This window comes from Silene latifolia, chromosome 10 (assembly GCF_048544455.1).
Source record: "Silene latifolia isolate original U9 population chromosome 10, ASM4854445v1, whole genome shotgun sequence".
Taxonomy (NCBI): Eukaryota; Viridiplantae; Streptophyta; class Magnoliopsida; order Caryophyllales; family Caryophyllaceae; genus Silene; species Silene latifolia.
This window is the reverse complement of record NC_133535.1, coordinates 128,901,900-128,920,549: the sequence shown is the minus strand read 5'-3', so window position 1 is coordinate 128,920,549 and position 18,650 is coordinate 128,901,900.

The window sequence follows — 18,650 nt, the reverse complement described above, 5'->3', positions numbered from 1 at the left end:
ATGAGACCGAGTAAAGATGCACCGGCCTTTTTGGAGGCTCTACCTGTTGGAGTGAGTGTCCTCCACAATAGTGCGTCTACATAATAACTCTCGTATAAGGAATATCAAGGATTTATTTTATATATTTGTCAGTTGATTATCGTTCATCGGTAACGCTCGGCTGACTAGAGTTCGACGTTACTGTCGTGTGACGGCGGTGATCAAATGATCCCTTTAGGTCACACCTATAGGATTACGCCCAAATTGGAAATATTAATTATTTGTATACGATGCGATTTAATTAATTCCTTGTATTAATTGACTTTTAATAAGTCGTGTGAATGTATTATTTGATGACGGGCTACGAACTCAGGCCAAGAGGATTTATTATTTGTTTATGTGATAAGTAGTTAATAAATATAAATTAAAATTAATTGATTAACTGTTAATTAATTAATTTTATACGATATGTGTGTATGTTTTGAGGCGGAGGTAATTAGCTAATTAAATTTACAAGAGGTTGTAAAATTAGCTAATAAGGGTTCATAAGACACATTTTATATTGATAAAATGGTCTAATAAATAATTAATAGTTAAGTAGTATTTAGTTGTTAATTTGTATTATTTAATAGTTAAATAGTCAAATTAATATTTAATTATATAAGATAATTAAATATAAGACTTATAAGCATTTGTGGGACAAATATCGAAAATCGAATTGGACCCAAGTGATACCATGTGCACCGGTTTTTAGAGTGTTTTAAAACCAACACTTGTCAATTGTTTTGACATAATTCACATGGTTGGTTCCCATAATTTTTTTACATTTGATGGTCTATAAATACCCCTTCAATACACAATTGCATGGGCTAATTTTTTTAAGTCAAAATTTTCACTCATTGTGCTTGTTTTGGCCGGTTCTTAGAAGGAAGAAAAAACACCAATTTTCTTCATCTTTTTCATCAACAATTGATCAAATAGTTGATCATAAATCAAATAAATTCACACATAATAATATACATCAAATATTATTAGTAGTAATAATATTAGTAGTAACATAAATACAAGGTTGTCTTACTATTCCTTGACTGCTCATTCAGTAGGAAATGTAGTGGCCTGGTTTCTGAATGGTGTTGCATAATTTTTCCTATGCAGCAGCTTATCAGTTGGTGGATTGGTTGGAGACAAGCTTCTGCTTGTAAAAAGAAAATTACTGCTATGATTCTTGCTAGTCTGATGTACCATATATGGCATAGCAGGAATTGCAGCAGAATAGATGGTTATGTTTTTAGACCTCAGGCTATTGCAGCACGGGTAAAGAATGATGTTCAAAGTCGTTTAGCACAATGTAATATTCGTAGTAAAAATGCATCTGTACTAGCATGGATGGAGAATATCTGTTGTAATTGAGTCTGATACATGAAAGACTCGAACAATGGTTTGTATGGGACTATTGATTTGATTTAATGAGAACTTACATTTTCCCAAAAAAAAAAAAGGTTGTCTTACTATTACCTAGTTAGTAATTTTAAGACATTTTTGGGTTGATTCTTGGGTGCCAACCAAAGGAGATACTCTATTTTGATTATTAGGAGGATCATCCATCAACTTTTAGCTCAAGAACAACAAGAGAAAGGAGTACTCTTGTTGTGCCCATATTGCCACCTTACCAATGTAAGGGAAAATTTCTTCTCATGCATGTAGTTTTAGACCACCCAATAAAATTAACAAGTAATTTTATTAACACTAGAATAGTCTAATACGGTCTAAAATACTAACAAGTGGTATCAGAGCGATTGTTATATACATGCATGTCGTTGTAAAACGATTTTATGAGTTTATAAGATAAATTGATAAAATTTGATATTTTGATGTTAAAATTAGTTTTATCACAAAATATGGTCTTTCATGTATATAATCTGGTCTTAAATGAATATGGGTCAAAAATTTTAATTTTGTAAAATTTAATGGCATTTTATAACATTTTAAGACATAAAAAGGCATAAAATTGAATTAAAATGCATTAATCTTAATTAAGGGTTAATTAAATTATGTTGCATATTAATTTTATGCACATTTATTTAAAAATAACCATATACATGTTCTATTTATGAGAAGTAGAAGCATTATAAATTAATATGATTAAATTAAATAGTTTAACGATTTTTATTTGATAAAAAATCGCTAAATAATGGTTATTTAACAAATAAATATTTATCTAATTTTTGGGCTCGAAGTTTTTGAATTTTTAGCTCCTGGAAATTGTTCAAAAATGTTCAAAATTTTATTAAGAATTCCTAGTTTTGGCATGAATATTTACGTATTTGCATGTGTGACCCGACTCCACTAGACTCCTTTATCATATATTCTTTAAATCATCTTATTTACAAGTTATCAAACCAAACCAACCAACCAATTGAAATTGACTTAGATAGAATTCTATTCATAGCATTTCATAACGCAATTCCCGTCTCCTTGTGTTCGACCCCTATTACTTCATTCATTTGTGTCTAAGGTATTTATCTTTGTTAGGTGTGCGATAGCCTATCACTACGCTATATGCATGGTTAATTGATTGAGCATGTAGTAATTACACATAATTATGTTATATAGGTGATGGATTTGTGGAGGGTCATAATTGGTTGCGTGTGAAAGGAGTATTGCTAAAAGGTAGGGTTTTCCTACTTAGTCTTTTGTACTTTTGTTTACAAGTGATGTGATAATGTATGAATTCTTATTGTGTTAGTAATCTGGTGAGTTGGTAAAACTGGTATTGATTGTGCAGCCATTGTCGGGAGATGGACTTCACCCACATGTTCGCCTCTTGTGGCTCCCGTCATAAGGGGTTGATGTATCACTTTTATATATACTTTTATAGCTCCTTTTCATACCATTCTATATACCGTTTTCGTGCCTTTATATCATTTATATGCCTTATTTCAATGAATTGTCGATACTGCCGCTATTTTATGTTTCAATGCAGAAATGACGCATTATGAGGATAATCAAGCTAAGATGAGCGTAGCGGAGATGGCATAGTAGAATACACGAAGCATGGCACGAGGAACGAGCAAGCATGAAGACTAGAAGTGAAAGAAGCAAGGAAACCGTCTGTGAAGCTGGTTCCTCAATCGAGTCACCTGACGCTCGATCGAGCAATTGTCCTCGATGGAGCCACCTCAGGCTCGATCGAGGAACCTCTCTGGCAAATTATTTTCCGGATTTTCCTAAAATAGATATTTGTAATATAAATTAGGAACTCGTACGTTTTATTTAGGTTACGCTTTATTTTCTACTTTCAGACGGCTGAATACTCTCTCTAGCTTTAATCTTTCCTTGCTACGGTACTAATCTTTCTTCAGTAATTAATCATTCAAGTTTATGTTATTTGATTATTGTTCTTATTTCATGTTCTTGATTATGTCTTCAATTATTATTATTGTTGTTATTGCTTTAGTTATGAGTAGCTAAATTCCTAATCTAGGATGAAGGGGATCTAGGTTAATTAGAAGGGGAAATTGATTAATTGCTAGTGAAATCACATAAGTTGTCGTTTGATTATTGTTATTCTTCTAGTTAATTAACTTAGGCCTGAGTTGTTAATTAGTGTAGCGAATTAATCCTTTCACCGACCGGGTTAGAATTAATATAGGATGCGATAATCAAATAGATTGTATCTAATTATAGCGACCGCATGTTAGAATCGATCTAAAGGGCATAATAGAGTCGACCGATCTTATGACCTTAGACAACTTGGTAGATCTAGCAATTGATTAATAGACCTCGTATAATTGATCTAGTGAACCGGAAATCCTAGACTTTTTAATATCATTGTTTAAACCTCTTTTTATTACTTGCAATTAGTTGGTTAGATAACAAACAAAACAAACCCCCAAGAAAACAGTTACCTTTAGACAATTTAAATATTTACAGACTGACTATTACCGCCTCCCTGTGGATTCGATACTTGTCTTACCACTAGCTATTCTTGTTAGTTTTGAGATAGTTTTATTTTGGTTTGGTGATACGACTTTAGCCATATCAAATTTGGCGCCGTTGCCGGGGAGGCAACAATTGTTTAGTTTGTTTTTGTTTATTTTGTCTCTTTGTCTCAGGGAACCTAGTTCCTTGAGACCGTTCTCACACTTTTCTTGTTAGTTTCGTGTATGCCCAGGTCTAATAGGTCCGAGATTATTCCTTTTGATCCTGAACCAAAGAAGACTTTTCGCTACATACGGAAATTTAATCAAGAAGTGGGTCAAGTAGAAGACTTAAGTATACTTGACGTCGAGACGGCGAGCTTAGAACATTCGGCCGATCAGTCCTACACAGAGGACGAAATTCCCGAGGCTGATATCCCAGTCGAAACTCCTATTCCTAAGACTACCATCATGCCTACTCTAGCCAGTCACTCCGAGCCGACCTTAGCTTCTATCCCACAAGGATTTAAGCTGCCCACTACTGACAATGAAACTTTTGAAATTCGGCCATCTTAGATTAATTTGGTGGAATGAAACTTATTTGGAGGGGCATCTGCTGAAGATCCTGCGACACATATGGAGAAATTCGTCACTTATTGTTGTTCTATTCCTTTAACAGCTGAAGTGACACAAGATCAGATAAAGCAGGTGCTTTTTCCTTTCTCTCTGAAAGATGGAGCTGCTGAGTCGTTGAGAGACTTGGATATGGAGGGTGAAGGAATTACAGACTGGAATACCTTAGCTCTTGCTTTCTACAAGAGGTACTTCCCGCCTCAGAAGACTAATGCACTACGAAGTCAAATTACTAGTTTCAAGCAAGGAGCTACTGAAGATTTGAATGAAGCTTGGATTCGCTTCAAACGTTTGGTCCGATCAGTTCCCCATCATGGTTTCCCTAAGTGGTTTCTTTGCAACCAGTTTTATAACGGGTTGTATGACGATCATCGTGCCCTTTTGGATTCTTCTGCTAATGGGAGGTTTCAGGACAACACCAATGATGATAACGCGTGAAAGTTAATTGATCAGATTGCCACCCATAGTGCCAGGTATGGAAATCATAGGGGAAGCACGCGAGATACCGGTGTTGTTAGTGCCCTTGCGGCACAGTTAGAGACTATTTCTGCTCAAATTGCCGAGATAAAGACTACCCAATCATTGGGTAGTAAGGAGAGAGTTCATGCTATGAGTCAGCAACTAGAGGAGTCTTGTGCTAGATGCGGTTTAGACGGTCACAGTGCAGTTGATTGCTTGAGCACATTGGAGCAGGTTAATGCCTTTCAGGCTTACAGACAAGGTGCACAAGGTACACCTTTCTCCAACTTCTATAATGAAAGAACAAAGGAGCATCCATTCCTTCAATGGTCCAGTCAGAATGTGCAAAACCCGCAGCAGCTGCAACCACAAAAGAATACTTATATCCCTCCCAACAATCGTGGTAATCAACCAGAAGGGGGATATCAAAGGCAAAATCAAGGAGGCCAACAGTTTAACAATCAATATCAACAACCTCCTCAACAAGCTCCGAACAATGAGATGGCAGAGTTGCGTAGTCTTTTGCAACAAACTCTGTCAATGCAGCAGAAGCAGACGGCTCAAATTTCTGAGCTGATTGCCCACAATAAGATGCTATATAACCAGGTGGCTCAGATGGCACTTCAAAATCCATCAAAACAGGCCGGGGGTCTTCCTCCTCAAGGTAAACAAGCTCATGAACAAGCCAATGTATTCAGCTGAGGAGCGGTACCACATATGCAAATACTGACCTACAAAGCCTTGATAATGATGTGCCCACTGCTGATGAGGAGGTACCTTTCATGCATCCCAAGAGATTGGGTAATATGGAGCTTAGTGATGATGAGAAAGAACCTGACGAAGTTGAAACACGAGCTGACGATCAAAGCAAAAAGAACGAGAAAGCTGAACCTGCTGAGGTTCCTCGATCGAGTCAGCCTAGGCTCGATCGAGGAACCAGTGTGCTCGATCGAGTCAAGTCAGGGCTCGATCGAGGCACCTCCTTGACAGACGACGGTGTTTTAAAACTTGATTCTAAGGTCAAGCAAGCCAAGCTAGACAAGCAGTTCGGTAAGTTTATGGAGGTCGTGAAGAATCTACAGGTAAGTGTTCCCTTCACTGAATTAATTAGTCAAGTGCCGGCTTATGCAAAATTCATGAAGGAGATTTTGACAAGGAAGAGATCCTTTGATGCGGTGGAAACTATTGCTTACACTCAGAAGTGCATTGCCATGTTGCCAATCAATTCACCACCTAAATTAAAGGAACCAGGAAGTTTTTCTATCCCTTGTCATATTGCTCATCTTGCTATTAGTAAAGCTCTTTGTGATTTAGAAGCTAGCGTCAGCGTTATGCCTTATTCTATTTGTAAGAAATTAAATATGGGTCCGTTGACAGTTACTAATATGACACTACAGATGGTTGATAGATCTGTTAAACACCCACTGGGGGTGTTCGAGGATGTTCCCGTTCGTATTGGGAAATTTTTCATCCCCGTTGATTTCGTTGTCTTGGACATGGCTGAGGACAACCAAATCCCTATCATTTGGGGCAGGCCGTTCCTACACACTGCGGGGGTGGTTATAGATGTTAGGCAAGGAAGATTGACTCTAGCTGTGGGGGATGATATGATTGTATTTAACTTAGAAAAAACATTAAAACATCCCATGATAGAAGAGACTTGTCATAGTATAGATGTTGTTGATTTTACTATTGATGAGTGTCTTCCTATGTGTTTGGACAGGGATCCTCTGGAGATTGTCTTAGTCACGGATTCAGCTGATCAGACGGGTTCATGGAGTCCATAAGTTCATTGGATTAAGAAGCTTCTAACTAGAGAGGAATGCCCCCATCAGAAGGTATATAGTTTGGGTACTGCACCTAAGGTAACTGAGGTAAAGAAACCTGAACTAAAGCCCCTTCCCTCTCATCTTAAGAATGAATTTCTTGATGACTGTGAAATGAACCCAGTGATCGTCAATGCTAGCCTAACTGAAGGTCAACTATCTTCTTTGTTGATCGTTTTGAGAACTCATAAAAAGGCCATTGGGTATAGCATTGATGATCTGAAAGGTATTAGTCCTGATTTTTGTATGCACCGTATTCATTTGGAAGAAGGCCACAAGCCTAGTGCACAGGGTCAGAGACGACTAAATCCTCCAATGCAGGAGGTGGTAAGAAAAGAGGTACAGTAATTACTTGATGCCGGTATTCTCTTCTCTATACCTGATACTAAATGGGTCAGTCCTGTCCAAGTTGTACCTAAGAAGGGAGGTATTACAGTAGTAAAGAATGATAAGAATGAATTAATTGCTACTAGACTTGTTACAGGGTGGAGGATGTGCATTGACTATAGGAAGTTGAACACGGCTACTAAGAAAGACCATTTCGCACTTCCTTACATTGACCAAATATTAGAGAGATTAGCATGTCATAGTTATTTCTGTTACCTTGATGGCTACTCCGGTTTCTTTCAGATACCCATTCATCCTGACGATCAGGAAAAGACAACTTTCATATGTCCATATGGTGTATTTGCCTATAGGAGGATGCCTTTTGGTTTATGTAACGCTCCTGCTACTTTTCAGCGTTGTATGATGGCCATATTTTCTGATTACATAGAGTCTATCATGGAAGTCTTTATGGATGATTTCAGTGTGTATGGTACTGATTTTGCTGTTTGCTTGAGAAACTTGACTAAAGTTTTGCAGCGCTGTGAGGAGAGCAACCTTGTTCTCAACTGGGAGAAGTGCCACTTCATGGTTACTGAATGGGTGGTACTCGGTCACTTGGTGTCAGGTAAGGGTATTCAGGTGGACAAATATAAGGTTGAGGTAATTGAGCAACTCCCGTACCCGGTTAATGTTAAAAGTGTGTCTAGTTTTCTTGGTCATGCAGGGTTCTATCGCCGCTTTATTAAGGATTTCACTAAAATTGCTCAACCTCTAACTCGGCTACTTCATAAAGATACACCTTTTGTGTTTACTGATGAGTGTGTTAAGTCCTTTGACAGGATTAAACAAGCTCTTATCTCAGCTACCATAATCCGATCACCGAGCCTTCCTTTTGAGATTATGTGTGACGCCAGTGACTATGCAGTTGGAGCTATTTTGGGGCAGTGAAAGGATAAGGTGTTACATGCCATCTACTATGCAAGTAAGACTCTTGATGATGCGCAGATCAACTATGCTACTACAGAGAAGGAGCTTCTTGCGGTTGTCTATTCTTTAGACAAATTTAGATCTTATCTTGTTGGTTCTAAAATTATTGTTCACACTGACCATGCAGCTTTAAAATATCTTTTAACCAAACAGGAGGCTAAGCCACGACTTATTAGATGGATTTTATTATTACAAGAGTTTGATTTAGAAATTCGTGATAAGTCTGGTGCTGAGAATGTTGTTCTAGATCATTAGTCTAGGCTGAGATTTGCAGGAAGAGAGATTTTGCCCATTGATGACTCTTTTCCAGATGACCAACTTCTAGCTAGCTGTAGCTGCAAATACTACGGTTTGCAGATTATGCCAATTATTTGCTAGGAGGTATGCTTCCTCTTTATTTATCCTATCAGCAGAAGAAGAGATTTTTGCATGATGTGAAGCGGTATTTCTGGGACGATCCATATCTGTTCCGGGAGTGCGCAGACGGTATCTACAGATGATGTATTCCAGAGGGTGAGGTACATGCCATCCTTTCTCATTGTCACTCTTCTTCTTATGGTGGTCATCATGGTCCTTCTAGGACATTTGCTAAGGTAATGCAATCGGGTTTTTATTGGCCTACTATCTTAAAGGATGCTACTAATTTTGTCCGTTCTTGTGATGCATGTCAAAGAACAGGTAATATCTCGCAAAGGCATGAGATGCCTCAAACTGGAATCTTAGAAGTAGAGATTTTTGATGTTTGGGGCATTGATTACCAAGGGCCGTTCCGTACTTCTCATAGGAATCAATATATATTAGTAGCGGTAGATTATGTTTCTAAATGGGTGGAGGCAATTGCCACCCCCACTTGTGATGCTAAATCTGTTGTTAAGATGTTTTAGAAAATTAACTTTCCACGGTTTGTAATGCCTCGCGCGGTGATCATTGATGGAGGAAAGCATTTCAATGAACATCATCTTAATTCTCTCATGAAGAAATATGGCGTTACACACCGCAGAGGATTGGCTTATCATCCTCAAACCAGTGGACAAGTAGAGGTTTTTAACAGAGAGCTGAAACAGGTCTTAGAAAAGGTAGTAAGCAAGAACAGAAAGGATTGGAGTCGGAAGCTAGATGACACCTTGTGGGATTACCGTACTGCATTCAAGACGCCGATTGGAGCATCACCTTACCGTCTAGTCTCTGGAAAAATCTTGCCATTTACCTGTGGAGCTTGATTACAAGGCTATGTGGGCCATAAAGGAGCTGAATATGGATCCCTCACTGGCGGGTGAGAACCGACTGATGCAGTTGAATGAGCTCGATGAATTTTGATTGCATGCCTATGATAGTGCTCGAGTGTATAAGGAGCGAACGAAGAAGTGGCGTGACAAGCATATTTTGCAAAGGGAATTTCATGTTGGTGAGAAAGTTCTCTTATTTAACTCTCGTTTGCGTTTGTTTCCAGGTAAGTTGAGGAGTAGATGGTCTGGACCATTCACTGTTGCTAATGTGAACAAATTTGGGTCAGTTACGCTGCAAACTGACAAAGGAGAAACCTTCAAAGTGAATGGGCAATGACTGAAACTCTACTATGAAAGAGCTCATGTTGGGGTAATAGAGGCTCTTGACCTCTTTACCATTGATTCTTCTTACTGATGAAGAATTACGGTCGTGCGGGACCGCAAAAACCAGCGCTACCGAGAGGCAGCTCGGATATTGTAATTTATTAATTTGTAATTAGGATTTAAATTTAATTGTTGCATTTACATTTAAGTTTTCCTTGAACTTTGAGAGATGAGAAGAGGGAACTTGATATGCTTTCAAGTATTTTGTGCAGATTTGACGGAATTTGAAGTTAAGAATAACAAAGAACGAAAAAGGACGCCAGCAGTAGGTTCCTCGATCGAGTCAGGCTGGGCTCGATCGAGGCACCAACGTGCTCGATCGAGTGCAAGTGGGGCTCGATCGAGGCACCTAGCGAGGAATTAAAATCATGTTAAAACGAAAGTTGACTAGTCCTAATTTTGGTTCCTCGATCGAGTCACCTCAGGCTCGATCGAGGCACCTAATTGAACCGGGTTCTGCGTTTTTCCAAGCCGGTTTTGTGCATTATTTGTTCTTAATTTTTCCAATTTCTTTCTTCATTCCGTCACTCTTATTTGCTATTTCGACTGCAATACTCCCCTTTCTCTCTTAATTCTTAATCATTCATCATCAAATCTCTCTTAAAACTTGTGTTTGTTTGCTTATTAAGTGCTTACATCAATCTATTGTGCTTATTTTTGCAATTTCATTGCTCTATTTGCTAAGGTATGTCCCGATTTGTTCTCTTTTTGTCCCGGAAAATCTGAAATTTCTTGCTTAAAACTTGAGTTTATAGCTTTGAATCTTCCATTGCTCATATACAATTGCTATTTCCTTGCTTTTTAGCCCTTTATTTGTTGAATTTCATGCCTAATTTGCCAATTTGGGAATTAGGGTTCTTCACAATCCGGGTTGAATTTATGCATTAAATTGGTTAGAAATTGTGTTCTTATGCTTGGAATATTCATTATTTGATATATAATCATGTTCCCCTAGCTTTTTGGATGGTTTACTTGTGATTTTCGGTCTTAAAAATCGATTTTTCGACCCATATTTGCCAAAAAACGGGACTGTTTTTGCCTTTTGATTGGGGTATGAATGTATACTTATCTATTTTGCAGATAATGTCTTCTACTAGGCAAGGAAACATGAGGACACGGGAGAGGAGCGCTCCCATTCGTCAACCGGAGGTGATACCGGAGGTAGTGGAGTCTTCCGAGGAGGAGGACTTATCTCCTTTTGATGACTATCCTTTTGTTGAGTTCCGTGACAAGGAACAAAGGGACAGGTTCGAGTTTCTGATGACCAAATCCATGAGTGCTACTAGGTGTGTATATAGGAAAATTTTACAAACTTTGAAGATTGATGATATTATGTTAGGCATGTTCGTTGAGAATGGTTTACAGGGTCTTTTTCTACTTCACGAGTTGTCTTACCCTGCTCTGACCCTTGAATTTTTGAGCTCATATGCCTACTTCCCCAATGACCATCTTATTCGGTTTAGATTGCTTAATGTAGAACGGTCTTTGACTTTTGACCGTCTTTCCGAAAATCTGGGGATTGATAAGTACACTGATGGGGATTTATATAATGCAAGTGGGATGTCTGCAATCCGATACTTTCCCTTGTTTACTGGCTCTGCGGATGCAGATGTTAGTAGTATGTCTTTGTTGGATGTCCAACATGTCTGTCTTCGATTGTTTCTACGGTATTTGAGCTACCTACTTTACGGGAGGCACGACAAGAGCAAGGCCTCTACCATAGAGGTCTTGATTCTTGCTAGTTACCTGAACCCATTTCAGAAGAGGACATTCCAGTTTTCTCCCCCTGCTCTTGTGTGCTCAGCCTTTGACCGTATGATAGGGAGATATGGGGATCTAGATTGTGGTGCCCTCATCACTAGGATTGCTTGGGTTGTATGTGATTTTCAGGGAGATGACCCCTACGAGCCTATGGATGACCATGAGCCCTTAGCTGATGACGACCACTTGCGTTGTGATATCTCTTACATTGACATTAGGAACGAGAAGGATCATTATTGGAAGGTCCAGGGTCATTCTTACATGCTTTAGCCTTGTGACCGTTTGCCAGCTGTGGGTCTTCTTGAGGAGAGTACAGCTAGGGAGAGACCCCCACCTGTCACTTATCTGATCACACAGGACCTCTTGGTCACTTTTTCCAGTTCCAGTACTACTACTACTACTGGTGGGCGTCGGAGACGTCGTCAGCCTGCCACCCACTTACCTGGCTCTTTCTAGCCCACTCCTCCTCCTCCACCTCCTACACCCTATCCTACCCAGGGTTATCACTTTGACCCAGTCCTTGCGAGAGAGGTAAGGATTCATCACGGCATTAACGCCGCATTGACTGAGCGGCGTATGTGGGAGTAGATGGAGGCTATGACTCTTGCTGCAGGTGGACAGTACACGGGCACTTCTCCTAGCCACTACACCACACCTGGTGATGATAGCCATGTCTTCCACCTTTTTGGAGTGACTCCTGCTGAGTTTGGACAGTTTAGTACTGATTATGGTGCTTTGGGTCGTCCTTTCTACACTTCAGTCCGTCCCCATCAGCCTTCTTCTGTTTTTTCCCGGGGATGTGGGTGTCCCTTTATCACAGCGTGGGCAGTTTGGTCAGTTTGGAGCTTCTACTTCTGCTGCAGCAGCTTTCCCAGGAGGTGGCCGTTCTAGAGGCCGTGGTAGACGAGCTGGCTGTTTTGAGGCCGTGGTACCCCTGCTCCTGACCCTGAGCTACTGTCTTTGTATGCTGAGATTGATGATTTTGATGAAGCTAACCTTGATGATGATGGAGCTCAGTAGTGATAGCTGGTCACTACATCTCTCACTTTCCAGCTGGTTTGGGGGAGGCTACTGCCTTACAGCTGGTATTATCTTTCCTGTTTTTGTTTTATTGCATATCTTATTTTCCCTCTTCCCTTTGTTAGTTGTGTCCTATAGGTTGCTAGATTTCTGTGTGATTGATATGCTGTAGGCGTCACAATGAGGACACTGTGACATTTAGGTTTGGGGGAGAGTATTTATTTCTGTTGTGTGTTTATTTTATTGTTGTGTGAAAAAAAAACAAAAAAATTGAAAAATTATAAAATATAAAAACATGTTTTATTTATTTTGTGTCGAGTCTTGGTGAATTGTGTAGAAATGATGATATTTTGCTTTGTCTTTGCATTTGAGTCCCATCTAGTTGTCCATGTACATTGTTTTGACCCGTTAGCTATGATGAACAAAGCTCTTTACTCAAGTCTTGACCGTCATAATATGCCTTATGCCGAGTAGATTTGACTTTATTTTGTTGGTAAACCACTTAAATTTCTGAGGTCTTTAGAGCTTCCTAGGCCGGGAACATTAATAAACCGGTCTCATTTTTATTTAGGCTGAAGAGTGTGGTCTCCTTGTGGAATATGTAATATCAAACTGCATAAGTGTGACATTAGTTAGCCCAGTTTTTGTTAGCCCGTTTGAACCATGTAGCCATTTTATATCCTATTTCTTAGCTACATTCCAGAATTTGCCTACCTTTCTCAGGACAGTCGCAGTTACTTGAGTCTTTATTGTTATAGCTGCTTTGGTTGGGTTGGGACTTTTATTGTCATGTGGGTAGTAGCTATCTATTTGTAGCAATTGTGTGGCCTCCTACGTTGAAAAAGAAAAATATTATGAAGCAAAAAAAAAAGAAGAATTCGAAACAAAAAGAAAAAAAGAAGAAGAAAAGAAAAAATTATTGCTTCATCAAGTTTTGTTAGGAGGTCATGAGTGGTAATTAATGGAGTCTAATGCACATTTGGAGAGCTCTTTCATTCTCTCATATGTTGTCAAAGTTGAGATAATTTCTCCAGTTGGATGATTGTTCTATTTATTATTAGATTTAGCTATTGGTTTAGCGTTGTGACTACCGTCTGAGCCTCACATACCCATACGTGCTTATGCACAAGCCACTTCTATACCCATGCCACTTTACCACCATTCTGTCCTTGATACATGTACTTGGTCTGTATTGTGAATGCGCACTAGTTGGAGAATCTTCTATCACATTAGATTGCATGCATTTTTCATAAGTTGAGTGAGTGTCTTTATTCTTTCTATCTTAAATATATCTCACCCCTAATGAGTGCATGAGTGAAACCGCGAGAATCCAACAAAATTGTCTTGTAAGGTTGAAAAGTGTTTGGCTGAGTCTCGGTATCATGTCACATCTTGAGCAAAAGCTGCGTTAATCTATTACCCGTGCCTTTAAATTTGTTTTATTGGCACAATTTTTGGTCATTACTTTGTTCTAGATATGAATAGCTGGGATTTGTATGTGCCTAGACATTTGCTCTGAGTTATTCATTCACCATATGTTTGTTGTCTTTTGTTTGGTCTGATTGCTTTGCTTGAGGACAAGCAAAGGGTTGGTTTGGGGGAGTTTGATGTATCACTTTTATATATACTTTTATAGCTCCTTTTCATACCATTCTATATACCGTTTTCGTGCCTTTATATCATTTATATGCCTTATTTCAATGAATTGTCGATACTGCTGCTATTTTATGTTTCAATGCAGAAATGACGCATTATGAGGATAATCAAGCTAAGATGAGCGTAGCAGAGATGGCATAGTAGAATAAACGAAGCATGGCGCGAGGAACGAGGAAGCATGAAGACTAGAAGTGAAAAGCAAGGAAATCGTCTGTGAAGCTGGTTCCTCGATCGAGTCACCTGAGGCTCGATCGAGCAATCGTCCTCGATCAAGTCACCTCAGGCTCGATCGAGGAACCTCTCTGGCAGATTATTTTCCGGATTTTCCTAAAACAGATATTTGTATTATAAATTAGGAACTCGTACGTTTTATTTAGGTTACGCTTTATTTTCTACTTTCAGACGGCTGAATACTCTCTCTAGCTTTAATATTTCCTTGCTACGGTACTAATCTTTCTTCAGTAATTAATCATTCAAGTTTATGTTATATGATTATTGATCTTATTTCATGCTCTTGATTATGTCTTCAATTATTATTATTGTTGTTATTGCTTTAGTTATGAGTAGCTAAATTCCTCATCTAGGATGAAGGGGATCTAGGTTAATTAGAAGGGGAAATTGATTAATTGCTAGTGAAATCGCACAAGTTGTCATTTGATTATTGTTCTTCTTCTAGTTAATTAACTTAGGCCTGAGTTTTTAATTAGTGTAGCGAATTAATCCTTTCACCGACCGGGTTAGAATTAATATAGGCTGTGATAATCAAATAGATTGTATCTAATTATAGCGACCGCATGTTAGAATCGATCTAAAGGGCATAATAGATTCGACTGATCTTATGACCTTAGACAGCTTGGTAGATATAGCAATTGATTAATAGACCTCGTATAATTGATCTAGTGAACCGGAAATCCTAGACTTTTTAATATCATTGTTTAAACTTCTTTTTATTACTTGCCATTAGTTGGTTAGATAACAAACCCCCAAGAAAACGATTATCTTTAGACAATTTAAATATTTACAGACTGACTATTACCGCCTCTCTGTGGATTCGATACCTGTCTTACCACTAGCTATTCTTGTTATTTTTGAGATAGTTTTATTTTGGTTTGGTGATATGACTTTAGCCATATCAGGGGTGTGCACATTAATGATCTGGGTGCATTCGTTGAGATAAGCGGGGCTTAGGTAGCAAGGCTGCGGTCTCCCACTGGCGGTGTAGGTACCTGTTGCGATGGGTAACCTGGCAGATATAGGTTGCGGTTCAGATGATGGACTTGAAAGTTGGGGATTGTATTGTTGTTGTTGTTGTAGTTCATGTTTATTGTATTGTTGACTGACCCCTTTTCACTATTGCAAAACCTGCGGTGATCCATTCTGTGATGGTGAGCAGATGTCTAGCAAGTTTTGGTTGATTGAGCTTATCGCGGGATGGATGGGAGGATCGCCGAGTTTAGCTAGCTTCCACTGTTGTGTCTACACTTGATGATCACTTTTTATTGGATTTGTTTTTCAGTTTCGGATTTTGGTATTTTGGCTTGTAATCGACTAGACTTTCATTCACTTTAATTAAACGTTCTTTTATGATTTATTTTATATACCTTACCTCAGGCAACCGAGATGGTAGCACTTTCATTTGCTAAGTTAAGCCTTAGTAAGGCATTTTAATAGATGGGGGGTTGTTACAAAGTGGTATCAGAGCGACTGTAATACTCCATATTTTAATTGGAGTACTCGGTCGAGTGCTTGGTTGGTACTCAGTTGAGTATGTGTTACTCTGTAACACCCCCATACTCCAAGTGCCTTACCAGGACCACTCAGGTATAAGGATACTACCATCTCGGTTGCCCGAGGTACTGAATATCATAAGACAATAAAGAAACGTACTTTTAAAGTAATTATAGATTAAGTGATTACATGTTCAAACCAAAACTAATAAAAGAAATTACAAGGTTCTCATACGGTCTACAGCTAGAACTATCAAAGCTACTAGACTTCGTCTGACACAGCGGAAGACTTCTAACTGCCACGTGATGACTCATCCCAGCTATCCCATACGCGTCATATCACACCGCTCAATAATCGCTCACCACCCCGAATGGATCACCACAGTTTTTAAAACATTTAAACGGGTCAGTACTAATCACACAATTCAATACATATATCAACAATAAGATAAACAGACAAATTTGAACCGTCACACACACACACACACACACCACCAACTCCCATCGTCTCAATATCGATCGTCCACCTTTGGACCACCCGCGATGTGGGGACCGCAGCCGTTCCCACCTAAGCCCCGCTCATCGTACGAGCGATAACCCTGTCCCATTAATGTGCACATCCCCTTTCGTGGCGGGTTCCACGAAGGGCGAAACTAGGGCGTGAAGTCACTCCCGCAAGTGACCCCACTCAGCCGAGAACGCATCTCGAGAACCATCAACAAACACAACCACAATCACAATCACAATCACAATCATCATATCAAACAACTAACTACAAAGACATCACCAATATCCCATTATGGGACTAATACCGAGTAGGAAATCCTACCTGGAAAGCACAACACGCAGACGGTATCTACAATTTGTATCAAAACGGCTCCTCTACGAATTCTCCTCCTATCATACAAACACATAAAGACTACACATCACAAACTACACACCAAAACCCCCAATTCCTAAATTAGGGTTTAACCAATCTTAACAAAACATTATAAAAACTATATTAAAAGCTTACCCTCGACGCAAGGAATCCAACGACACGAAAAACGACAAGAGCCGACCGTCGAACTCCGGAATTGCTAAGAATGCGATTAGGAAGATGAACTGGTCGCTTTCTCTCTTAAACAGGGTTTTAGGTTTTGTAAACGTGAATTAAAACAATGACGAATATGTTTAAATACCTTAATCGCATAATTAACAAAACCCGAGAAAACTCCCCGTAAATCGGACACTCGATCGAGTACCCAAGGTACTCGATCGAGTACCCCTTACTCGATCGAGTACCCTGACTACTCGATCGAGTACCCAACAGTCGAAACTATTCTAAAACGCAACTTACCCTTACTCGACAGAGTAAGGCCTACTCGATAGAGTACCCAAAGACTCATAAATACGGAGTATTACAGTCTTCCCTCCTTAAAAAGAACTTCGTCCCCGAAGTTCAACCCATACATAAAAAAAACAACCATACTGACTCGACCAAGACACAACAACTTAGCTAAGGACTCAAGAACTCGACCGAACATAGAACATGAACTCTTAACACCCACTCCACCAACTATGTTTACTTCCACAACATGACTCACTATATCGTATCTACTACATATATATCTCTCACGACACCAACTCCATACATAACCAACTACCATCCTCTAAAGCTGCTAACTCCATAATATCATCAACTATCAAATACAATACCAAGACACTCATAGACATCGAACGGGATGTTACATTCTACCACCCTTAAAAGGAACTTCGTCCTCGAAGTTTACTCACACTCATAACCTCATCATCCAACTGTCAATACTAGCAAAATATTCTCACACTCCTAAACATCACGCTACTACAAGCACGGTCATGACCTTTAATAAAATCACCCACAACACGAATCGATCTTTCATTCTACATCAAGACTCAACTTCCGAATATATTACCATATGTACAACCATCAAAATCTGTTTTATCGCATCCTACTCCTCTTAAGACAAATGTTACGTCCTCGTAACTCACTAATACCAAACCATATCTATATCTCATTACCCTCTGTACCACCACATGTCAAAGATAACAGTCTATAAACCAAACACTCACCATTCTTATATCCAAGGCTCCCATACATAAACATTTCCCATTCCTCAACTCATTCGGCAAACAAGACCTAACCTATACCATAAACTCGTAGCAAATCACCATACCCACTCTTCATTATTACTGCCAAACAACATACCTCTCTACGTAAGGCACTTATCTCTCAGAAGCATAACTCACGATCCGCACTCGTTACGTACACGCACACTAGATCCTCAAGTTCTTTCTTTCATTACCGCAAAATTCATACACAACTTAACATGACACTAATTTCCCCAACACCCTACACTCACTGTCTCAACAAAAGATTATGAACTACCTGCCGCTTTCAGCTCATTACAACACATGTTCCACGAATCATTTTCCATTACCATGTCTACCGATGTCTCATCTGAAAACAAGATCAAAATTACCGTAACAACCTCTCACAACCGTGTCCCATCAACAGATTATCACTATCCCATGACAACAACGAAACATATACAACTCTATTTCACATCATACTCTACCTCATTCCCAACTTAACTTGGTAAAGAAAACATGAATAAGCAAGACAACCGTCTATCAAAGACAAACCGAAACTCGCAGAGAGCAACATCAAACAAAACAACAATCTATGTATAACTGGTATGTACTTTCGAAACTCGAATCATAATC